We start from the raw sequence: 27,111 nt of genomic DNA on the forward strand, positions 1-27,111 counted from the left end.
AGGACACCTTGTTTATCCTGACTAGGCTAAACAACTGGAAGAAATTTTCAGTAGTCTGAGCAGTCTACAGTACAAAATTATGCCTAGCTAATGTAGAAGGAACAAAAAATCAATATTTGTCTACCATGTCACAATATTGTAAATGACATCAGAATGTGTAGACATCTATCACCTTTGAATAGCAAAAGAACTCAGATTAAAACTATTTTTCATGAAATGATAGACACTGAAGACTTTCAAGTTTATGGTTACTAATATTAGAATGAGACTTGTAATATAACATTGCCAGTTTTATCTGTATGAATGTATTTAGGTGCCAAAACCTCTGAATATCATAAAGGCTCAAATAATATGGTCCCAATCCAAAAGGAAAAGGCGCCTAAGAGACCTACATGATCATCATAAATAAACATAAGCTGATTTGGAAGACATAAACTTGAATAGTACCTATTCAGAGGAAAAACTACCAAATATAATCCTCAGGGCTTAGTTAGTAGTACCAGATGATTCCTGTTAGGGATGAGAGAAGACCTGGTCGACATGATTGTCAAAGAAAGTCTAGCTCTAGGTCGAGGAGAAGCAACATTGGGGACTGTAGGATGTGGCAGCTTCCCTTCTCCTTGTCATTTATGCTTTCTTTTTTTCTTGCCTTACAGTTTTGGAGGTACTGTTGGCTTGCTTCTGGAAAGGCAAAGTGTCTGCACCCACTGCTTTCAAATGAAGAAGACCATTCAAAGCTAATTTTCTTCTTCTATCCAAGAGTGTATGGGAAATAATATTCTTACAGATACAATAATCTCTTTCTTGATGTCTCACTCCCAGATGTGCCAAACTCAAGTTGTGAGGGTCTTGCTGGGAAATTTTATGCTACTTGATTTATTTATTTTATTTTACATCTGTTTACCAGGAAAGTCTGACTGGATATATGTCCATTTTCAGTGGAGGCCCGTGGAGAAAAGCTACAGAAAGCAAAGTATAAATACATTACGAGCAATAGAAACATTTAGAGATAAGTATAATATGCAGTTTTCAGTAGGATGACAAACATGGATAAAACATAGTAGACAACATCAAAATCATGCGGCTTCAATTTCAGACAATGATACACGGAGTTATGGGCTAAGTCCCTTCAAGAATTCGTACACTTATTAGAGTATAAGATTGAAATGCTTAGGGAGGGTTTGCAAGAACAGCACTGCCAATGCTGTTGGAAGTGTAGTTTGAGGCTTTTTTTGAACTGGGTTAAGGAGGATTGGTGAGTAAGTTTGGCAGGTAGCATATTCCAAGTTTTACCTACTGAGTTGGCAAATAGTGAGTCCCCAGCCACATTTATGCTCTTAGTTTGTACCAGCAGTTTGTCAGCAGAGCGTAGTGTCCTCAGGTTGCTGTATGGTTTGATGATCTTATTTAGTAATGGTGTTTTTTCGGGTCGATATAGTATTTTATGAGTTATTATAAGTTGATTGTACCAGAGAAGACTGGGCCACTCTAGCCATCCTAGTTGAGTTAGGTTGAAACAATGATTGGTCCTAGAGGTAGCACCTGTAGCAAATCTAGCAATATAGTTGTAGCAACTAGCAAGTTTAGTAAGGGTGGCTTTGTTCAGGTTAGTGAAGAGGGGGGAGGCATAGAGGAGGGTAGATAGTAGGTGGGACTGAGTGATAGTGGTTCTTGCAAAAGGAGCGAGGAAGGGCCTAATCCTGCACAGGGAGCCCAGCCCCCTGCCAACAGACCAAATGGCTTGATTGACATGGACACCACACTCCAGGATGATTTTCATTTCTTAAACCCAGCCTTGGGTTCCTTATTCACAATTAGCCTGCACATTGATAGATGCTATCAACAAAACACAACTATGTTCTAACTAACAACAGCAAACACTGGCACAATAAGTTTCACTAGCCTGATCAAAAGGAAGAGAACTTATGACAGGAAAAAAGAAAAGACTGACAAGGATCAGGGAGGGAAGAAGGCAGGATAGATAGAAAAAGTGAAACACAGACTAAAATGGAGTTCAGAACAGTGTTACAGCAGCTCAAACTGTGTCAAAATAGCTTTTAGATAGTCACAGATAAATAGTGTAATAAATAGTAACTTATGTGGACCAGAAGATAAACAATAACTTCTAATAGCTCAGCTTGTTCAGAGTTGTCATTGAGCTTCAGTGGTGGCAACGAGATCTGGAGATTTCACTGCAGAGCAAGGAATAATGGGTCAGAGGAGGAGCTCAAGCTTGTGAAGAGTTCATTGTTGAGTAAAATCAGTGTAAAGCAATCAGTCCAGTTGTTCCAGTGGACACGGCCAGAAAAATATAGTTTCCTTCTTTTTGCATAATTAAAGAATGAGTATATTAGCAATCTACTGTGCAGTGTTGAATTCTAAATGATTAAATGATTTTTTTTTTTAATTTTTCCTCTTCAGCAGGCTGTACTTTTAACTTCGTTTAGAAAAGAGCTCGGACATTGGAATAGCAATAGATTTGTAAAATGCTTGCTTTTTTTCTTTCTTTCTTGGGGCAGCATAGCATTAATGAGCTGATACTGGATGAGCACAATTCTTTTGATAAGAATAAATTAATTAGGAGAGCAGTATTCTCTGCTATGGGTCATGCTAACTAGCCTTCATGCACTTGATCTCAAGTCTTCAGATCAGGGCAGTGAAACTAAAAATTAAATATACCATATTTAGAGAGAATTTGATGCAATTAATTTGGATATTTTTTATTATTTTTCTGAGGGTGTAGTTTCATGATCGTAAACTGGCACATCTACTTCTCAGTATCACCTCTAAAGCAAAGAGAGAGCAAGCAAATAGTGTTCTGAATCAGTCACAGTCATTGTGGGAAATTGTACCCAGACTAGTGATTTTTCTATGCATCTTCTTTCCTTCCTCTCTTTTGCTTTTTTTTCTCATTTTTGTTCCTTTGTTTCATCTGCCAGAGCAGCTCTGCTATAAGTTCTCTGTAAGCTGTGCTAACCATGGCTGGTATTGTAATGCTACACTGGCTAAGCATTGGAGATCTGGCTCTTGTTCCAAGTACTTGATTTGTACTACTTCCTATTAGATTTATTATTACTATTTTGTTAACCAAATAAACCTGCTTAAGCTAACTTGACAAAAGTGGCTTTTATCAGTGGTGAACTTACAAACAACGTCTGCTTAAGTGATTCATTAATAATAACACATTTTACAAATGAAGATTAAAATGATCAAACCCAGGACTAAATAATTAACTGTACTTGTAACTCACAGCTTTAACCTTTGTGCAAAACTATCTGAAGGTCATATTCTGAAATAAGTTAAAAGAAAATTCATGCGTATAGCTAAGGCAGTCTACCCAAACCAATCACTGCCCACCACATTTTCATAAGTCTGACAACATACTCCTGATGTTTGGGGTAGGATCTCCCTCTAAGCAGATGCTCTTATGTACCATTACTTCCTATCTAACATTACTTTTTTATGAACTGAGCTGTCAGAAGATCATGTGACATATTCATTGCCAATGCTCTTCTAGGATTAAACTTTCCTGATCTTACACAGTGCTGTATTATCAGTCTTGCTTCTGTCTGTGATCATCAGACAAGTTTCTGTCCTTACCTACTTTTTTTTACCACCTCACTATACTGCCGACAATTAACAAAAGTCCTCAACATAAGCAAAATCTGTAGAAAGGAATTGCTCTAATGTCTTTGGATTTAATGAAACAATGAATGTCATTTCAAAGATTTCTTTAGAGAGCTCCCAATCACACAAATTAGAGTCCTCTCAAGTGTACCTCATTATGAGGAACATACCTCATTTGGGGTCTTAAAAAGTTTATGTTCCTCAAAGATCCTTGAAGTTTCACATTGAAAGACTCTGTCACACATTCAGTGTTAGGAATTTTTTTAAGTGAAATCCATGGTAAATAGAAATTAATTATATTAATTTATTAAAAGATCTTCTTTATAAGTAAAACCAGCATATTTTAACCATTCTATGGCCTTCCTATTTGAAATTGTTTGCCCGTTTTCCCACATTATGAGGGTTAGTGTTCTCATTTTTGAGATGGAAGGTTGAGAGCTATGAATTAGACTCAAAACTGTGGGTCCCAGATATGTAAATAATAAATATAATTAACAAAAATGAACTACAAAACTTGCTATTAAGCTAGTAAAGTGTTTATGAGAGCTATGCCCATCCCCACACTACTACTAATATATTCTAAGTACTAGATTACTATACCTGAGGGTTGCTACCGTTTAGACATTGTAAGTGGGACAGAAGATGGGGCCAAAAGAATCGTATCACTATTGAGCATGACAAAAAATGACATCACCATTGGTTATGGCCAGAAGTAACACTGTTAGTGGTGTATGGCTATTGAACATTGTGTTGCATGCCCATGGTGACATCAGCAATATAATAATTACCCAAGTTCAAGAAATGACCAATACTGCTTCAAGTCTTCTGTAACCTTTTGAACAGGAATGTAGACATTCAGTGTTATTTTGGTCTAATTCCATCCATCTTCAACACCTTTTTCCCATTTTGAGCATGGCTGGGGTCAGGGTGTCACTTCAACAGTGACAATCATCTTGAGCCAAGGTTTACACTACTGTGTGGCTAGCCCTGCTGCAGTATTTCATCTGTACCACTAACACACACACTGACACCTATGGCCAATTAAGAATGTCCAGTCCACCTACTGTACCACTCACTCACACCTACGGCCAATTTAGAATGTCCAATCCACCTACTGCATCACTCACTCACACCTATGGCCAAATTAGGACGTCCAATCTACCTACTGCATGTCTTTAGAATGTGGGAGGAAACTGGAACACCCAGAGTAAACCCATACGACTACAAGGAAGACATGCAGACTCTGCACAGATGGCACCCCAGCTGACAAACAAACTGGAGAACCTCTTGCTGTGAGGTGACAACACTAGCTGCTGCACCACTATGGCCACATATTAAAGAAAAACTCTAGCCTCCCATATAGTTTAACTTGTCACAGATCATTCCACATTCATTTTGCCATGGGGATTGGAGAGGGAGGTATTCTGCATAGCACACTGTGCAAAATATAGGTGTGCATTATCCATGAGTACATAAATCTTTTAAAATGCCATAATGTAAGCTGCTGCAATGACAGCATGATGCTTGTAAGCAGCAGAGGTTACCAGAATCCCCAGTTCTGCATCTCTAAAGTTTGCCTGAAGTAAAGTCCCCAAAGTAGTCAGAACAGTGTAGACAGTGTATACGATACCACATTTAGAGTTCAATGATTATATCCATTTGTCTTTTACACACAGAAAAAAATAGTCTTGATTAAACAGTAGCTTGGCTGTAACCCCAGAACGAAGCCTCAGTCTGTACTGGCAACAGAAATGCTTTTGAAAATTATGCCAACAAGACAAAGACTTGTTTTGTAGGAGTGTAATACAAGATCTTGATTTACTTGTGTGTGTATATCCCTCATGTCTTATGGAGAAACACACTAAGAAAGATACAAAACACCTTAGATTATTTTCATCTTAGTAAATGTAAGCAGCAGTAACTCAGTGCATTAACACAAAAGGAATGCATATGCACTACTTTTGTCCTTGTCAAAATGCTAACTTACTCACTAAAACTCACCCACATTGTCATAAACCAAAAAATATTTCACCAGAAGAGGAAAACAAGATATCCACCTCTGTTTTCAAAAGAAGATTGGCATACAATGAAAGTGCTACAGGAACAGAAGCCTTCACTTAACTTTAGCTTGGCTGAAAATATCAGAATAGATCAGGAAAAATGTCTTTGTTGTATTTCAACATGGAAAGGGACAGATGTTCTAGTTAAACAGCTGAAGACATAAAACGTTGCTGCTATGTAGATGGACACACGGAATATAGGTAAACTATTTTTCTCCTCATAGCTTGATCAGTGTCTCCCCTTCCTACTTCACTTCTGTCCCATTTTTCCTGTTTCTAGACAGGAGCCAGTCACCTCCTCACTGGTAAGAACTTTATGACTTTAATTCCCTAGTTGAAGGGCCACATCATCTATTTATTTATGCAGAGAGAAGAGGGTCAGACAGTAGTGTGTGGACCATTCTGCTAGGCCCAGTAGATCCCCCTCCAACACCTGCAGCTGCCATCTAGTGCACCACTATGCACTATTTACAGCAGGGAGTATGCATGTCTTCACACACATGTCTTCTCCTGGCTAGTGTTATACACTGCTGGGTAGCATGTGCTGAGCAGCCTTCTCTCCATGGGTATAACAGTCAGTGCTTCCTCTAGGTGTCACCCTAGTAGTAAGTCAGAGCCACCTCTCTCCTCTACAAGATGAGGAACCCAGTAATAGCTACTCATTTGCATCCTCACTAGTCTTCCAGCAAAGCTATTTTATTTTTATCTACAAGACTGTATCTACTGCCCATGCAGAAGGCACCCAACTTCCTAAATAACTGTAATCTATCATAATGTCACTGTCACATGAGCATACCTCTCAACCTCTTAGATCAAGAAATATGGATAAAGTCTCAAATAATGGGGGGACAAAGGACTCCAAACAGGGACACTTTTTAAACATTGCTTTTACAAACTTAGAAAGTTGATAGAATAACAGGTTTTACATTAGCATGAATTTTCTGAAGGATATAAAGTCTGAAACTCAGATGTGTGCCATTATTTTCTGACTTCAGTCATCAATGATTTGTCAGTGATTTGCTAGAAAACCAGAATTTTATGAGAAAGAAACCCAAAATATGTGGCACAAATTTGGGCATTCTGTGAAAATCTGGACAGTTGAGAGGTATACATGAGTACTAGCCATGCAAAATAACATAGGAGAAAGTATTTGATTTGTCAAGCTAAAAGGCATCTATGCTTTGAATCTTCAACTTTGTTATAGTGCAGTAATATGACTAAATATCCTCAAAATTTAGTTAAATACACAAAACAGGTTCTACGATTTCATCCATGGGAAATCATTCTTTCAAATCAAAGCAGATATTTTTAACCTGGGTTTAAATTTACGTTAGTCTAGAAGTGTAGGTAGGGTAAAGTGAAGGGGACAGCAACCCCAAGTGTAGGATGTCAGGGAGCATAATCAGAAAATGGCCAATCAGGAGGTAGTGCATGACCAACATTCAGAAATTAATGCAGATAGTGGATTAGTGGCCAGGACTGAAGTGCTTCAGCATACTTTGTTTGGTATATAAATTGCAGCAAGTGGCTTTTTTTTTTGAGTAATCTAGAAGGGACCCCTTACTTGCTTGCTCCTGAGGCGAGCATCAGGTGCTATAGATGAGCTAGATATTTCTCTGCTTTAGTCCTTTCTCTCAAGCAGATTAATCTATTAGCAAACGCTGATATATTGACCCCATGTTAGCGAAAGCTAACAATCCCGAACACTTAGAACAGCGATTTTTCTCCCCAGGGAAAAAAAAAATCACTGTAAAAAAGAAAAAAAAAAACTTTAAAACATTACATAAAATGGGGGGGGGTGCCCCCCCCACTTAAATATACCAACTACGAGATCGCACTACAGTGATGAAAATGGCAAAGTAATGAAGGCGGCCAAGCGATTTCTTTCCCAGGGAAAGAATTTGCTTCTATGCCCTTTTCGGTATTTTGCCATTTTGTGCTTTCAAGTTCGATCAAGATGCATTTGAAAGAATGCGTCTTCGATCATATAATAGGGAACTGTTAAAATCGGGTCTATATTAGAACACCGAACATTCAAAATGTCGAGTGTTCTAATATCGAACCCTATGAATCAAAAATTTAAAACATCGAACATTCCCCCAAAACACATACACACAACATAAGCACACCAAACAAACAGCAATCCACACACATACACCTAAACTCTTACACCTAACCCTACACTAAACTATACATACACCACTAACTATCCACTTACCTTAACCCAAACCTAACCCTAAGGTCTGTCACCATCGCACATTCACCTCACCCGCGCCCTAACCCTAACTCACCTACCCCGCCCTAATCCTCACGTCCACACAATTGCACACTTACCTGAACCCAACCCGTAACTTTCCACCACAGTGCTGAAAACACCGAAGCAACAGAAACGGACAACCAAATTCTTTCCCTAAGAAAAAATTTGGCTTTCTGTTTCTTCGATATTTTCAGCGTTCGCTGAAAACGGGTCGATATTAGAACACTTGAAATTTTGAACATTTGGTGTTCTAATATAGACCCTTAAAAACTACATTACTGATTCCCTAGAAATAAAAACTTCAGAATCTACTGTCTTGCACTAACAAATCATTTTCCCATACCCACACTTTATGAACTTCTTTACAGTATTGGAGAGGGAAGTATATAAAATCAATAACAATTTTAATATTACTTCACTGTGAATTATTAAATATTTTATGATCTCAGTCTTTTTTCCCATTCTTTTTCTACTTTCTCTTCATTTCTCTACAATTTTTTCCTGTACATGACTTAGTTTGCACTTTCTGGCGTTTCTTTTGAATAATGACTCACTGTTTAACATTTTCATTTATAGAATGCTCAGAAATATGAAAGCTTCAGTAAAGGTTCCAAGGTTTCTATATTTTGGTGACAAGCTTATGATTTATTGGTCTTCTGTAAGTTTAATTGTCCAAGTACTTTGAGCCAAAAAACCACACCGCATCTGAATTTTTTTCAGAATTGAACTAAAAAACTACCTTCTTAATTCTAGCTCCTGTTCATGCAAGGACCTTCCTTAATCCTCCATCTCTATAACCCTCTCTACTCAAAATGTTTCAGCCTTCTACATAATCCCCCACACTCCTCTATAACCGCCTCTTCTCCAAACCTTTCAGCCTTCTACTACCTTTACTCTCTGTCAATAGTAACACTGACAAATAACTCACTACAAATATAGAACTGTTTTCTATTTCATAATGACCTTCTAGCATGAACTTGTCTGATTTTTTTCTGTCTCTAAACACTCATATGTTTTTTTCACTCAGCATTTTTATTTTATCCTTATATATACTTTTCATGAAACTCCTGTTATTGCAAATATATGCTATGATATAATTATGTAAGTTTTCCTGATTTATGAATGTATGATATAACTATGTAATCTTATTGTTTTTTGGAATGTATACATGTTAATGTTTTGTAATTTTTTGGAGCTTTTTTCCTCTGGTCTCCACTGAAAACAGGCCTTTGGCTCAGCTGGACCAACCCGGTTAACAAATGACAAATAAATAAATAATAAATAATTCTGATACATTTCATAAAACACATTAAATAGTAAACATTTTCTCACATATGTTAACACACCTATATGACATTAAAACAATACAGGCAGTATTGACTGCTCACCCTCCAAGATAGACAAGCAAGCGTTACACCCTCCTCTCACTCCAATACCAAAATTGTGTGACAGCATACCTAGGCTCACCTCATAACCAAAAAGGGGAAGGAGGGACAGAAGAGAGGTTCACCCTGAACCACTTCTCTCTGCCCAGCAAACCTCAGCAAACTTTATAATCCAGGCTGGTGGGTTGGAATAACTGAAATCCCATGCCAAAAGGCTGGCCAAATCCTACACACTATCATTTAAAACTATCCAGCCCATCCCTTATTGATCGGACTTCCTCCCAGCCTATTCCTAACTGTAACTCTTTCCTCCTCATCCTGGACCAGCTCCTTAATTCTTATCCTCTGACTTGATCCAGACCTTGACACCCTTCCCCTCTTATTTCTGTCATTTACTGCCCTAACTCATTAAAGTCACTTGGACAAATACATTTATGACTGAACTTCATCTACCATTAACTTGTGCTGGAATTGTTGGTTGACATTGCACTTCTCAGTGTTGCTTTGAATACTCTTAGTGAGTTTTTAATTTATTGGAAACAACAACTTATTCTAAAGTCATAGTAGTTACTGGGTAATAAAATAATCCAGTTTTTTACTGCTATTTAATTAACTTTAACCTCCAGGTTTCAAGACCTCCGGTTGGAGCTGCTTGTTGTACTTGAATAATTAAGACATCTTTATTTCTATTTCTGCAATGAGCAGTCTTCGGTTTAATGCTCTCTTCACTATACACATAATAGGTTCATAGAAGGTTAGTACGCTAGTAACCCTAGAGCCTTTACAAGCGTAGCCATGTTAATCCCAAGTATCCCCATTTGTTCTTTTTTGGGTAGTTCACAGAACAAATTTACAAACAGAGTGGATCTGTGATCAACACCTGCTACCTCTGTCCATGAGAGACATGGGTGCCACTCCAGGGGCAAACATGTGGTCTCCCATCCAATTATCTAGGTTGCATTTGAATAGGGTCAGTGAGAAGCTCTATTTTTCTTGAATAGCAAGTCTGTTCCAGAGAAGGGGCATTCTCTTTGAGAGATATCTGTCTTTCCAGCATGATCTATTAATGTCACAAGCTAGGCTGATATCCCTAGAGCAAATTACTCTTGAGCCATTTGAATCACAGATGTGCAGCATTTCCATCATGTCAGGGTTGGAGACTGCCCTATAAGCCAGGCACAATTCACCTCTCAGCAGTATATAAGGCACAGAGTAAAGTGACAGGGCTATCAGCCTGTCCACGTAAGTCCTGGTTTGGAGTCCATGTATTTTCTTAATGAGAAACCTCTGAGATCTCTCTAGCTGCTGCAGGTATCTGGTGAGGTACATGCAAAAAGGTGCATTATACTCTATTAGTGGTCTGATTACAGTCAAGTACAGTGCAGTTATAACATCCCTTGAGGTGGATGCTATGCCCTTGCTTATGAGGTGCACTACGTAGAAGGTTTTCCGTATCACTGTGGAAACTTGGTGGTCAAAGTTTAGATTGCTATCAACCTGCATTCTCAAGTCTCACACCACTGCGTTGGAACTCAGGGGGTGCTATCAATATTGTAATTTGTAGGCAATTCCATTTTGGGAAAAGGTATAATAATATATATATATTTTTTGCATTTAGATTTAGATCATGTAAAAATGCATTATTATTCCCTTTGGCAAAACGGAATTCCATACAAATTACAATATTGACAGCACCTAAATATTATAAGCCTGAATAGGAGATAATGACTTAACCATGATAGCCTGAAAGCCTAAAGATCTTATCTTAGCAAAAGTGCATTTTTCCCATAATTTATTTTTTGAATTCCTTTCCCTGTTCCATACATTCCTGCAATGTTCTTTGTGTTGATCACTGCTGCAGTAGCTTTACCTATATGGGTTATATCCCGCCAAGGATACAACAGACTGTAAGCTTCCAAAGCTTCAGGGTACCTTCCACATGCACAAACTGTCAAATAGCTTTCCTGCCATCAAAAAGTATGCTCCTCTGAGGCATTTGAGGATGAATGGTCAGCTTCTTCTTTGCTTTGCTGGGCAGATAAAATCCTTTTGGGGAAAAACCTTTCATTTTCTTAAATTTATTGTAGTTGCATTACTTTCCTCTTCAGGAAAGTTATTTTAAAGCAAGGAGTGTTGTATTTCAATGGACTGTCTTGAGACTGTAACATTCTTTTAAAATGGAGTGCTCTTTTTTCTGTCAGTATAAAAGTAGCATAAATTAACTATAAACAAATTTTCAGTGGAGAAACTGTTTATTTTCCGTTGTGAGACTGCCATAGTGTTTGCAAGTGCTTTTTATGGTGTTTTTTTCTGTCGAAAAGGTAACTTTTGTGGACTGGTAGTTTTACCAGCATTTGTTGCTTGTCTTCCACTGGAAAGAGACATTTTCAACTTGACCATGGAGCAAACTGCTGTTCCCAAAGTCAGTCCTTCTTCCAGTCACAAAAAAAATGTTAAGCAAATAGTGTATGCCACCACAGCAAGCTAGTAATTTGCCTCAGCCACAGGTTGGTGACTCAGTTTCCATTTGTTGTACCTCAGACCACTCATCATTTACTATGAATACCTTTGGTGTAGCACCTACAGTCACTATGGACCAAAGGATAGCCACATCATCTGTGGCTGTTGAAGACTTTTTAGAAGAAAAGAGAGACCCACTCTTTGTGTGTCTTGGAAGAACAAGTAGGGAAGGTTAATAACACATTTGGCCCTATTTTTCCAGTAAAAAAGAAACCAAAAACCAAGCATGTATCTACACCTCCTCAAATTTCTGTGGATATGAGTAGTTTACTGGGACTGGCTCAGTCTTTGCATCAAGCTCTTGTTGTAAAGTAGTTTCAGGTAAAAGAAAGAAGGATTCCCTCTTTCCTAAAGAGATTCAAGAATCTGACTCTGACCAGGAAGAGCAGGGACAGATTCAGAGTTTTCTCATCAGATTACTGACTCAGACTCAGAGGAGAGCTCAGTTTCTGATTCTCCATGTGGGAGTTTCTCTTTCTCTGAGATTGTTGGTAGAATATCCCAGTGTTTTCAGTGGGATAACACGGAGGTTTATCAGTCCCTAAGAAAATGCAATGAGTTGTTACAGAAGGATTTCCCAGAGCCTACACTCATTATTCCTGTCTTGTCTGCTTCAGAGGATGTGTGTCTTAATGTCTGCAATTTTCCTCATAGCCAGCTGTCCCCAAAAAGGCAGATAGGGTGTATAAAGTTTATCAGTCTTTTAAATTTTTATATACTATTACCAAACCTAACCCAACAGCTGTAGCTCTAGTTAACCCCACTTATGATAATTTCTAGTATTACTCTTTTTGACAAGGATATGAAAATATTGATAGTTAGGGGAAAAAGTGTACACTTCTACAGCCTTGATTTTCAGAATTGTGAATTTGTCAGGCACAGATGTTAAAGTTTGTTCTGACTAATTGTGAAAGTATGAGCAATGTTTTGACTGCAGTTTCTTCTTGTGAGGAAAAATCCCCTTTAAGTAACTTAGTTTCTTCCCTTGCACAGGTCACATCTCATTATTTACAGTGTGTGTGTGTGTGTGTGTGTGTGTGTGTGTGTGTGTGTATATATGACTCTGTTGATACTTCTTTTAGGACTGTGGTTACTGGTATTGTTATAAGGTGGTTTGCATATCTGCATTCTCAAAACCTCCCAGATGATGTAAAAATTTGATTTTAAGCTCTCGTTTGGATAGAGATTTAGTGTTTGCCCCCCCCCCCCCACTGTAGAAATGATCAGAAAGTGTGTTGAAGGGAGAATGCTGATCTAGAGAATCTCTAAGATTTTTCATCCCTCCTTTTCCAAAATTTTCAAGGGATTTTCTTTCTCCCCATCCAGTTTTCAGAAAAAAAAACAGAATAAACAGCCTCAACATAATTAAGTAAACAGACATTTAAGAATAAATGGTAAGGGGATTCCAAGAAGTCTTAAACCTCCCAAAACCAAGGACAGTCCAACATGTCTGAATGAGTATTCAGAAGACCTTCTGACCTACTCTGACCCCTGGCCCCTTTTCTCTTCCAGAAAGTCTGAATCTCCATTTTATTGTTTGGCAACAGTTTGTTTAAGACAAATGGGTTCTGAAAATATTTCATCAGGGTTACAGATGGCAATGAGAGGAAATTATTCCATTCCAGGGGGTTAGATCAGACTTCTTTGTTACTATCTGCTTTTCATCACATACTGTCCCAAGCAATGACAGAAGCAGTTTTCATTCTCAAGTGGGGAAAGAGTTTTATTCAAGGATGTTGCTAGTGCCAAAGAAAGAAAATGGTTGGAGACCAGTTCTAGATCTTTCTTTCATAAACTTATTTGTAATAGAGCCCAGATTCAAAATGATGTCACTTCATACCCTGTTACCTCATCTTCCTCTTTCAATCTCCTTGGTAACACTACATTTAAAAGATGTTTGTCATCACATCCTTATTTATCCAGACTTCAGATGTTTCTTAAAGTTTTGTGTGTCTGGGTCACACTGTTAGTTCTCTGTCTTATCCTTTGGACTATCCACTGCACCAAGAGTGCTCACAATGTGTCTAACTCCAACTTATAGCTCATTGCTGGATATAGGGTAGCCACATTTTTCCACATTTAAATGACTTTCTTATGTTTTCAGAGTCTTTTTCAAAATGTCAGGAAACTCTCTCTTGGAAGAGATCTCTTACATAAGCTGAGATTGCAAGAGAGCATTCAAACATCTTTCTTGACTCCACCACACAGGATTGTGTTCTTGGGATGTCAGCTAGACACCTCAGTTCTAAGATCTTGTCTTCCACAGGAAGAAATAGATCTTTATTTAGATGTATTTCTAAGGTTTTGCACTCAGACTTCAGTCACTGCAGAGGAATGCCTCATGATTTTTGACTCTTGGCATATAAGATTCTTATGATACCCCTGGCAAGACTCCCCATGAGAAAGATACAGTGTTATCTGAAATCACTTTGGTCCCAGTATCAACACCTTTTATCTTTTTGGATTCCAGTACTGGGGGTTGTTAGAAGAGAAATATTTTGGTGGAGACAAAGATATCATTAAGTCTGAGTCTCTCCTTCTCCATCTCTGCTCCAAAACAGTCAGCCATGACAGATGCTTTGCACTTTGCTTGAGGAGCATTTTCAGGAGGGATAAAAGTACAGCAGGTGTGGGACACTAAGGACAGATGCAAGCACATAAATATCAAGGAGGTTCTTGGCACATCTTCATATGGTTACAGACATATCACAGTCATGTGATACATCAGCAAGCAAGGAATCAGGTTGTATCCCATTTGCAAACTAGCCATGTTAGCTTGGGAATATAGCTTCACATTACAGTCTCACTCTACAGGCACTCTACGTTCTATCAAAAGAAAACTATGTGTCAGACAAGCTGAGCAGGACCAAGGCAGATTCTAATGAATATAAACTAGATCAGAAGATATTCCAATATTTAATCCATCTGTGGGTAGTTCCACAAGTAGGCCTCTGTGAATCTTCTATGAAGAATCTACTGGCAAAATTATATGCTAAGTGTCCATGCAAGAAGGCCTGGAAGATATATACCCTTTCTTTTCTTTTCTTTAGACAAGAATGTTCCTTTATGTCTTTCCACTAATATTCAGGGTGCTTCTGAATATTCAGAAGGAATACCCCCAAGATCAGTGAGGTGACTCCCTTCTGTTCCAGACAATCATGGTTCTCCCTTATTTTGGAGATGGGCAGGAGAAACTACCACAACCTTCCTCAGACAATGGATCTACTCATACAAGAACAAGGATGTTTGATATACTCAGACATCAATTACCTTCAAATGACTGCCTGCATGATAGGGTCTTAATTCCTTTTAGGCACCTGTTTTCTGTGGACATGCAGGAGGTACTAATGGAACAAGAAGGCCTGCTACTAGAAAAGCATGTATTAGCAAATGGAACTGGTTTTCTAGTTGGTGCCAACAACATAACCAGCACCCATTTAGGGCTAGTTACTGAATGGTTTACAATATTTGTGTGAGTTATTATCCTATGGCCTTTCTTATTCTTCTATCAAGGTTCATTTATCAAACATGTCAGTGCATCTGCCCATAAATCTTCCTCTTTCAAGGAAATCTCATGTCAAAATGTTCCTGAAAGGGGTTTTGCAAACAAGACCTCCAAGTAAACCAGTGGCCCTTCCTTGGGATCTTAATTCTGTGTTAGAGAAGCTAGCACTTGCTCCATTTGAACTAGTTAATCTTACTGACTTGAGGCTCTTAACATGGAAAACAGTTGCTCTGTCCTCTGCAAGAAAGGTATCTGAGTTGCTCTTATGGTGAGCCAACCATACCTCATTTTCCATAGGGACAGGGTTTCTTTGAGAACTAATCTGTCTTTTATGCCTAAAATGGTATCTGAGTTTAGTTTAAGCCAAACTACCACTCCCCATTTTCTTTCCTGATTCTAAAAATGATGATAAAGGATACTCCATACCTTGGATGCCCACAGACAACTCAGGTGTAATCCGGACAAAACCAAACCTTTCAGATATTCAAATCAGTTGTTCATTTCTTGTGAAGGTAAGATGAAGGGACAACCTGTGTCAAGCCAGACTATTTCCAAATGGTAGTTGAAGTTAATTACCTTTTGCTATATTTACCATGGCAAATCTATTCCAGGCAGGGTCAAGGACCACTCTACCAGGGCATTGGCTTAATCCATGGCTTTTTGGAAAAGGTGGAATTCTAGAAGTATTCTAGAAGCTGCTTTTTGGTCCTCTGTCCATACTTTTACAAAGCACTATAAGTTTGATTATTTCTCTAGATCTAGATTCTCCAGGGGGATCTGGACCCTTTTCCTTCCACCTCCCAAATATAGTTAGCTATGGTACTCTACCCATATAGCTATGGCTACTGCAGCAGTGATCAATATGAAAAACATACTACAGTTGTGTAAGTTGAACTTACCATACCCTCCACCCCCTTGTTTTTTTTTTTTTTTTAATGCCAGGCCAGGGTGTGAACCTTTATTTTTTTTCTTATTCCTAACATTGCTCTTCCAGGCCTCAGCCTCCTTCTCTCTGCTGTCAGGAAAGCTTTGAAGGGCTTTGCACCAAAACTTGTCTTTTTGTCAGCTCAACTTGAGCTACTTGACAGTTTGGATATGTAGAAGGTGCCCTGAAGCCTTGGAAGCTGGCCGGCTGTTATATCTTTGACAGGATATAACCCATATAGCTAAGGCTATTGCAGCAGAGATAATTTAAACATGTACTATTATGATAAGTTCAGCTTACACAACTGTACTTTCTCTTACCATTTTCACTCTGTCATATACTTGGAAGGTTGTTTCAGCTATCTGCTGCATATTCTATAAAACACATTTCTTTATTTCTCCACTAATTTAAGTTTTGTTCCATAGTTCTCGGTCATCACTTTTGTTCAAGACATTGCTCCACCTTTGGATTCGCTGATCTCATTAAAGTCCATAAGCTTTTATATGATGTCCTCATCCATTTTGCATATTAAGTTCTTACATTCTTTCTCTCTCTACTAGTTTACATGCAAATAATATATACCTTGTGTTTTTTACATTAACTGTCTTTTCTTGTTCATATTCCTACAAAATGAAATCTTCAAAAGTTCATAATTTTTTAGAGTCTTACCTATTATCTGAATAATGAGGTTACAACTTATTTCCTGCTTGATGTTCCTCCTTCCATTTATCCCAACATTATGTCAGGCATATTTTTTACATTGATAAATCAACGGAAAACAAACCAAAGTCTTGAAAAAGACTTATAAGATGAAAAACAATGAAGATTCCAGGTTGAGAATTTTATTATTAAAACATGTCTTAGCACCTCGGCCACCACAGCCTTCGATGAGCACATAATTCATGGTAGATACATTCCCTTTTATACAAAGTGTTAATAACCCGATTGATAACAAGTCAATTAAACAATTAAATATTTAAAGAGACTGCACTCACTCTCAAATAGAAATCCATACCAAAAATATCAAAAACTAATTTAAAAGACATAAATAAAAATACAATACACCATTATCTAATTCATTATATCAAATATTTCCAATTAATTTCCATATTTAAACCATAAGGTGATAATGTATTATATTTCAATATGAAAATAGATTCCTTATATAATAACATATTTTTTAATAATCTATGATCTTCTTTTTTAACAAAAATTTGTTCTAAAATAGTGGCTTGTAATAAATCAACATTACTATTATGAGTTTGTAAAAAATGTAAAGCCACTGAATTTTCTATGGCACCCCTCCTAATATCATGAATGTGTTCCTGTAATCTGAGTTTAAATTTCCTTTTGATTTCTCCAATGTAAAACAAATTACAAGGACACTTAAGGCAATAAATAACACCTTCAGAATGACAAAAAAATTGTTTATTTGGTGTAAAACCTTTATTATTTATTCTATTAAAGGATAACCTTATAAACCGACATACATTACAAGAGTGACAAGAATAAGTACCACAGGTACTTAATAAGAAATTTAATTTATCAACAGGGCATCTAAAATATGCCCTTATCAATATGTCACCCAAGTTTTTTCCCCTTTTATATGCAACCAAGGGATTCAAAGGAAATAAGCTGCATAATATTTTATCTTTTAATAAGAACTTCCAATAATATTTAACTGCATCCCAAATTTCTTTACTCATTGAATTATATGTAGTAACAAAATAAATATCATCTCTTAGTGTTTTGCTATTCTGTTTAAATTTATTACTTAATTTACTATGTCCTTCTACAGAAGCCATAAATTTATCAATAGATTCCATAATTGAATATATAGTATAACCTCTACGTAAAAATACATTAGTAAATTTGTTAATTTGTTTCTCTAAATCTAAATAATCATTACATAATCTAAACAGTCTAATCATTTCACCATAAGGTAAAGATTTCATAGTATGAAGAGGGTGACAGCTAGTACCAAATACATATTGATTTCCATCAACACATTTTTGGTGAATTGTAGTACAAATATGTTCATCTTCTTTCCCTATTAAAGTAACATCTAAAAAATTAACTTTTGTTCCAACTTGTAAATCATCAAATTTAATATTATATCTGTTTTTATTAAGCACTGATATAAACTGATCAACAGAATCTCGACCCCCTTTGCACAAAAAAATCAAATCATCAATATAACGAGAATATAATATTACATGATTCTGTACAAAGGAATTAGTATAAATATGATCCAGTTCAAATTTAGCCATAAAAATGTTAGCATACATGGGGGCAAAAGGTGCCCCCATGGCTGTACCTTTCAATTGATGATAAATGACTTCATTAAAACTGAAATAATTATTTAATAAACAAAATTGAGTTAAATCTAACACATAATGAGAAACTGGGCTGTCACCCAAAAAATGATATAAAGCTTGCATACCATCTTTATGATTAATATTTGTATATAGACTGACAACATCTAGACAAATCCAAAACATATCTTGAGTCCAATTAATATGTGAAATTTTACCAACAAAATAAAAAGAATTCTTAATATAAGAACCTAATTTTTCCGCAAAAGGTAACAAATATTTATGTATGGTTTGTCCTACATTTTGTAAAAAATAATTAGTAGTTGCCACAATAGGACGACCTGGAGGGTTATATAAATTTTTATGCAGTTTAGGAAGACAATAAAATGTAGCTAATTGACAGTTCTCTGTACAAAACTTGGTTTCCAAATCTTTTTTACTAAAATATCCTAAACACACACCTCTTTCAATGAGAGCAGTAAATTGTTTAAAAGATTCTATATACTCCTCATATTCACAAATTTGATAAACTAATCTATTATTAAGATGTTCCATACACATTTGATAATATTGAGTATGATGCAATAATACAATTTTATTACCCTTATCAGAAGGTTTAATGATAAGATCATTCCTGTTTTTCAGTTTTTTCAAAGAAAGCCATTCACTCTTTGTCATATTAAAAGAACAAGAACATTTATCATACGAATTCACCAATTCCTGTAGTGAAAAGTACATTTCAGAAAATTGTGTCATTAATATATGGGGGGTATAAATTTGCTCTCATATTTAATACCATCAGTATTTAAAAGGGTGTAAGCATTAAATACTATATTATCATCACTCTTAGAAGTACAAGAGAAAAAACTGTCATCACTCGAATCACTTTCTATACTACAGTTTTCATGAACATCATAAACACATCTATCACCATGGGCAAAAAAGTATTTCAAATGCAATTTTTTAATAAATCTAAAAGCTTCCTGTTTAATTATATGATATCTAGGAATAAATGTTGGTATAAATTTGAGACCTAACTGCAAAACAGAAATTTCTTCTTCTGACAAAGAAAGACCAGATAAATTAACAACATTCGAACTACAAGTCAAAAATAAATTACTTCCATCTGCTTCATTTAGAGTTCTGTTTAAATTGTCCTTCACCCTGTGGAGAACCCCCATTAACTCCTTTCTTCTCATTGCCTCTCTTGTGATTGTCTGCATCGGCTCGAAAGTGCTGTTTATGGGCCTAAGGATTTTGCACATCTGGCAATGGGAGAAACTCTGACAAATCACCTTCAGAATCAATAGTAAAATCTAAACCTTCTGAAGAAGCAAAAGAAACGGATAGTTGTTTTTTATTTCGATTGCTTCTCTGTCCTGACTGTTTAGGTCACACATTATATGCAGATTTCCATAAGAAGGCTCGCCCATTATTATAATCCCGTATGTCTCTTTTGATTTTAGTGGATTTCATATGTACTAACTCATTTTCAAAATTATTCAGTTTGTCTTTCAAACTTAAAAGAATATCATTAACCTTGCGTTCACCTATCATTTCTAATAAGCTAGAATGCATGTTTTGTAATTCACTCTGCAATTTAGTTTGAAGTAAATGCTCTCTCTCTGTTAATATATTTACCCATTCCATAGCACAGGAATGAGCAGCAGCAAGCCATCTATCTTTAAATACAATATCCATAGCATCTGAAAAATCAAATGGCATTGCTGGACTTTTAAACACTCTCAGCCCTCTCGGGGCAATGTCAAGTTCAATGTATCTATTTAAACCTAACAAATTAAAGTGAGAGCGTGTTTCACGAAAAATGAGTTTTTCAAAATTGTCCACATTATCCTGTATATCTTTGGGAAACATACCTGAGGCAGAGTCTCCCAAGCCTCCAAATGGATTACAAAATTTCAGTTGTCTTTCTGTCATAAACTGAAGAGGACAGCATAAAGGAGCAGAGTCAATTTTCTTAGCAGCTGTAATAAGCATTCCAGGTGAAGCGACTGGTGGAGCTGTAACAGCAGAATCAGCATTTAACGCAGAAACGGAAACATCACCTTGCTGAGCAGCAGCGGAAGCATTCAGCAAACAGTTATTCCCTAAATGAGAAATGGAAACTGCATGAAATGTCCCAGATGAAATAAAATTATCCAAAGTTCTTTGTGAAAAATTACCCAATGCACCTGGCCGAGGCGCTAAGACATGTTTTAATAATAAAATTCTCAACCTGGAATCTTCGTTGTTTTTCATATTTTTTACATTGCCTGTTTACCTTTATAGTTTACTTACTTGCACACTTTCACTTCCTGTAGTGTATGTTTACTGTTTAATTTTTTTTATTTCCAAGTTGCATCAATTTACACTTTCTAAAATGAACTTAATTTGCAATGTTTCTTTTTGTTCTCCAAATTTTGTTGTCTATTTTCTTGCTTTCACTCACCACTCTTGTTTGACAGCCTAGTTAGAAGTGCCTTAGTTGTCTTCACAAAGAAGTGGGTTTCCTTTCAGACGTTCTTCAACGTCATTATGTATGCATTACAACCAATGACCATATACTGAGCTCTGTGGTACCAAACTGGTAACCACCTTTTCCTCAAATGGACTCCATCTGCTATTATTCTGTGTTGCCTCTTGTTCAGCCAGTACTCTGCGACTAAACCCACACTGCTTTGCTAGTATTTCACTTTTTCACTAACATTTTGTATAGCACCATATCAAAAAATCTTGAGCAGGCAACATTTGTAGTTTTGACTGGCCCATTACCCAACTCACTCAATTAAAGATGACTACAGAATGTTATCTGAGTGTGACTTATTGGCAGTTAATTATTTTATATGATTATGTAACAAGGCTCCATACAGAATTATTAGCTCAAATTAATGTTGCTGCTATATTTGACCTTCATGTGTTGACTCAGTGGTATTGAGCAAGTTAGTTCACCTGCATATCAACCTAATGCACATCAGTAATCCATGTTCTGCAGGACATGCAAGTTATATGGTCATGACCCACCCCTGCACTTATCAACTACTTGTATATCAAGGATTATTTTAACAGCATATGTGTCATTCAAAACATTCTGTGCTAACTCCTTTTAGATTATTTATGATTTATTGCCTCTCACTTTCTACTCATTTCATTTACATTATCAACCAAGGATTCTCTTTTAACCTCTTTATTTTTTTCTGAGTTTCTGCTTCCTCCGCCTTCTTCTCAAGCCGTTTTTTTTTTATCAGTTTGGTGTATATCCACCATTATGTTAGTGTTAACCCAATTTCCTGTATTAATTTCTGGTCAGTTTTGAATACTGGTTGTCATCCTACACTTGCCTTCATTAAATCACACCCTCCTCTCACCCCTTTCCTTCCATTTTCTATTGTTTTCTTCAGTATGAAAATACCTCTTCCTGATTCCCTCCTATATATTTCCTTTTTTCCCTTGCCTCAATGTCATTTTGCCCCTCCTCTTTACTGCTTCTTCATTCTTTCTTTTAAATTTCCCACCATCCTATTTGTCCTCTCCCTATTTGCCTTTTGGTCTCCCTCTACTCACTATCCACCAAATTATCTCATGTAATTTATCCTACACATACTCCCAGATCCTTGAGTATTCCTTCTCTTGAATATAGCCAACTCCTCCCATTCCTTTTTCTTCTTCTACCCAGAATGCAGCTGTCCTTTTTCTGGTTGAATCTGAGCCCTGTTGTCCTTTCAAACTTTACCAAAACTGGCATTATTTCCTCTAGGGCCATCTAAACATTTTCCAGCATAAGCATGAAGTCATAAGCATACATTAGGAGCCCTGACTGTAATGCTGTGTTTCTCTCCAGATGTGCTAACCTTTACCTCACTTCAATTGCCAGCTCTTTTTTGACTAGCATGAGGAATCCTGGGAGAGACAGGACCCAAGTCTGGTCCCCCCTTCCTACTTTTAGTGCCTTAGAAAATTCACTATCCACCATTACTTAGATTTCTGGCTCATGGTAAATTGCCTTTATCTGTCATAAAAATATTCTTTCATTTCTCTTTCTTCTAGTTTCTCTCAGAGCAAATCACATCTGACTGCATCAAAGGTCTTTTGCAGGTCAATAAAGGCCATCTCCCTTTTGCTTTTCACTGCCTAATAACTCTGTTAGTGCCCAACAATTTATTTCTGACCTTCTTCCAGCTACTTAAATATTCTGCACCTTTTGTATTATTCTTGCAGAATATCATCCAGTCTTCTTGCTAGCACTTTAGCTATCACCTTGACGTTTGTGTTTATTATGGAGATTGTCTGTAATTCCCTACTTCCACAGAGTGCCCCCTCTTTTTTCAGATCACCACCACCCTGGCTCCTTTCATTTTGTCTGCTATTTTGCTTGTTTCACTTATGCTTTCATATTCCTCCTCCTCCTCCACAACTATGCACATTGCCTCTTGGCGCCATTTGTAGAACTCTACCAGGAATCCATCCTACCTCTTTGCTCTCCTCCATTATGAATTTTGCATATAGTTTCTCTCCCCATTTTCCTTCTATTGGCAACTCTCTCCTCAGCCCGTGACTGCCCTGGTAGACTCCCTTTTCCTTCTCCTGATTCTGTCATATTTGTTGGTAGTATTTCCTAAAGGCTTTTCTAACCCAGATGTCCTCCTCTATAATATCTCCCTCTTTCCCCTTATGCTTGGTAACTCTCTCTCACCTTTTCTTTTTTATATGTCCTTGCTAGTTTTCCCCTTGTTCCTCCTCTATTTTCCATAGTTCTTCTGGTATCATTGCTCTGGTTATACTGCAGCTGTGTGCAGTATGCACCCTCAGTTTAGAAGAAAAGGATCTAAGAGAAGAGTTGCTTGATTTAACAGAGATAGATAGACATTTTAAGATCAATGAAAGAAACAGACTGCAGAATGTCAATAAAATTCAAAAAGTCAGAAGTTTGATAAAACAAGTGAACACAGTAATTAGGACTGCCCATAGAGATCCATGCAATATAACAGAAGTAAACAGGATATATTACTGTGCAGCTAAATTAAAAACTGATAAAGTTCTACCACAAGAACAAGGGAAGTGAGGGAAAGGAAGGGGAGAAATTGAATACCATCATGGAGGTATTGAACAGAGAAACTATAAGCAATTAAGACAAGAAGTGTCACTGTTGGAAGTGTATAGAAGAGGGAACAGATCAACAAAAATACTCAGAAAGATAGACGTGATAAAAGCAATGTGCAGTATTAGAAGAGATCAGGATCTATCATGCACTATTCCAAATAACAAACTAAAAATCTCAGCACAAGTGGAAAATGCAGAAGGTGTGCAGATAAATATAAAGGAAAAGTACAAAATAAACAATTTATTGATGACCCAAAAATGTTTTATAGAGAATTGGGAAACAAGGTGAAAGGATTTCAAAGACTACCAAAAAAAGAAGAAACAGATATATTTTGGAGAAGTATTTATGAAGATCCTGTGGAACATAACAAAGATGCTAAATAGACAGAAGAAGTAAAAGAAAGAATAAGAAGTTTAAAGGTACAGGATATGAAATGGGATGAAGTACCAGCCAGACAGATTGAAACAAAGTTAATAAAAGCCTCTAATTGGAAAACCCCAGGCCCAGATGCAGTACCTAACTTATGGTTAAAAGTATTAACATCTTTGCACAAAGATGTAGCCATGAGTAATAACTATTTATATGCGCACCCCAAACAGGCACCAAACTGGCTAACAGCAGGAAAAACAATGCTCCTGCTTAAGAGTGAACCTGCAAGCTACCCTAAAAATTATAGACCAATAACTTGCCTTCCAACAACATATAAACTATACACTGGAATTGATGCCCAACAGAGTTTATAGTCATTTAGAAGAAACCTCAATTATGGCAATAGAACAAAAGGGCAATAAAGGAAAATCATATGGAACAAAGGATCATCTGTTGTTAGATAAAGTCATAGTGGAGAAATGTAAAAAGGGGAAGAATCTAATTATGGAATGGATTGACTACAAAAATATTTGATAGTATACCACATTTACAGATAAAAGAGTGCTTAAAAATGTATAAGATATAGCCTACAATGACAGGCTATATCACAGTGACCATGAAACAGTGGCAGACCACTTTGCAATTAAGCCATGATAAATGACAAATTATTATCCCAGGGATGAAAATTCAAAGGGGGATATTCCAAGGTGACTCTTTGTCACTGCAGCTATTCTGTCTTGCCCTTAACCCATTAAGCTGTCTACTTAACAGCTTAGGCCATGGCTATAATTTGTCTCCTAGAAAACAACAAAGTGTAAAGACTTCTCATCTCCTCTTTGTTGATGATTTAAAACTGTATAGCTCATCAGATGGGGAACTGAAAGCACAACAGCAAGTTATCAAAACTTTTTTCAGATGATATAAGAATGTCATTTAGTCTTGATAAATGTGCAAAAGCAACCTTTAAAGCAGAAAAACTGCAGCACCAAGAAAACATCAGTTTAGGACAAGAATGTGAAATAAAAGAACTTGAGCAAGAGGGAGTGTATAAATATTTGGGAACTGATGAAGGGTCAACAATAAAACATAAACAAATGTGACAAAAACTTAGTAAGGAATACTTTAGAAACCTTAAATTAATCCTGAAAACAGCACTGAACTCTAGGAACAAAATTTAAGCTATAAACCAATTTGCACTGCCTGTCCTAACTTACAGTTTTGGAGTGATTGACTGGCCCCAAAATGTGTTGGATAGATTAGAAAGGAAAACAAGAAGGATGCTTCATGCTCACCAAATGATTTATAAAAATCAGTGCATACCAAGATTATATATTCCCCATTCTGAAGGAGGAATGGGCCTCCTTGAAATTGATTACATGTATAGATCTGCAATTGTGTGGCTGCAAACATATCTGCTGACCTCACAAGACCCAAACACAGTGAAAGTTTTGAAGATGACTTCTCTGCTTAATCTAGCAGAAGCATATCAGGGTCAAGCTGGAATGGAAATCAAACAAGAAATAGATAAAAATCAGGCAGCAGCTGAATATGCCAAAAAAACAAAAGAATAAATATAAGGTGAGGACCTGGTGAGAAGGCAAGAAATGTGGAAAATGCATAAATGCAGTTGCAAGTATAGAACAGTTCTGGAAGAACTTCATGCTGATCACAGGAATGGTTAAGGAGAGGTGAATTCAAATAAAGAGATGATAGGTTAATATTGGTGACCTAAGATAGTAAGCTACATACATGTTGGTTTACAAAGTCCATTGAACATGTGGGAGAAACAAACAAATGTAGGTTTTGTAAAACAGAATTGGAAACAGTTGCACACCTCATTGCTGGTTGTGACATACTAATGGCAGAAGGACTGTATACTGATGGCATAATAATGCGGCAAGATTGTTGCACTGGGGATTATTCATACATTATGTTATTGAAGTGGCTGAAAAACACTAGAAACATGAGCCACAAAGTATCATGGAAAATGATGAAGCCTACATCACATGGGATCACCCATTACCAACAGTTCAAAAGATAGATGCTAGAAAATCGGATATAGTGGTCCATGAAAAGAAGACAAAAGTAGCATTGATCATTAAAATAGCAACACCCATTGATTACAGTGTCTTACATAAAAAGAGACACAAAGTCATAAAATATCAGGATTTGCAGGCAGAAACAAGAGCAATGTGAAAGAAAGATACCCAGACAATAGTAGTGGGAGTGATGGGTCTTATAAAAAATAATCTACAATTGTATTTAGATATGTTACTAATACATGCAACCCTGTACAAATTGCAGAAGGAGTCATTACTGAGCACATTGTGGGTGCTGCGAAGAGTACTTCTGGCTGACATCAAAGACTGAAACAATACTAATTTCATGAACTTTAATCGTACCTTGACTGGGGTCCATTCCTGTCATGGTATTAGAAACCCAAAAGACTTGGAGAAATTAAAAAAAACAGCTGTTACCTTTCCTTCTACTTTTATTACTGGTTCCTCTGTCCTTGGTACTTCTCTATCTATACCATTTCCCACATTTCCTTTTGTAGCCAGCTCAGTCCTTCTTCCAGTATTATCTCCTCCACATCTTGTCTCTTTTCTACCATCATCTCTCATGAATTTTCTTTAACTGTTGCTTTAATTCCATGCCAACAGCATTTTCCCAGTTCTGTCTTGTCTACAATGTTCTTCTCCAATGTCTCCTCTATCAGTTTTTGTAAATGTTGCTTCCTTTTAGATCTTATATGATGTAGCTAAACCATCTCCACTCCCCTTGTTCCATTTCTGTTCTTATTGTCATTGATATCACTGCATGGCCTAATATGCATCTCTCCTGCATTTCTATCTTTTCCACTATTTTTAGAGTTTCTTCTTTCCCTAGTATCCTATCCAATCTACTTGAGTAACTCAAGCAATTTCTGATAACTGTATACTCACTCTTTTCAGAGTGTTTTCCCTCCATATATCATGCTTTAATATTCTTTTCTAAATCTTTTTTCATCCTTATGGTGTACTTTCTTTTACCAATCATCTCATATGACA

The sequence above is a fragment of the Protopterus annectens genome, chromosome 5.part1 (assembly GCF_019279795.1).
Source record: "Protopterus annectens isolate FY-2018-M chromosome 5.part1, PAN1.0, whole genome shotgun sequence".
Classification (NCBI taxonomy): domain Eukaryota; kingdom Metazoa; phylum Chordata; order Ceratodontiformes; family Protopteridae; genus Protopterus; species Protopterus annectens.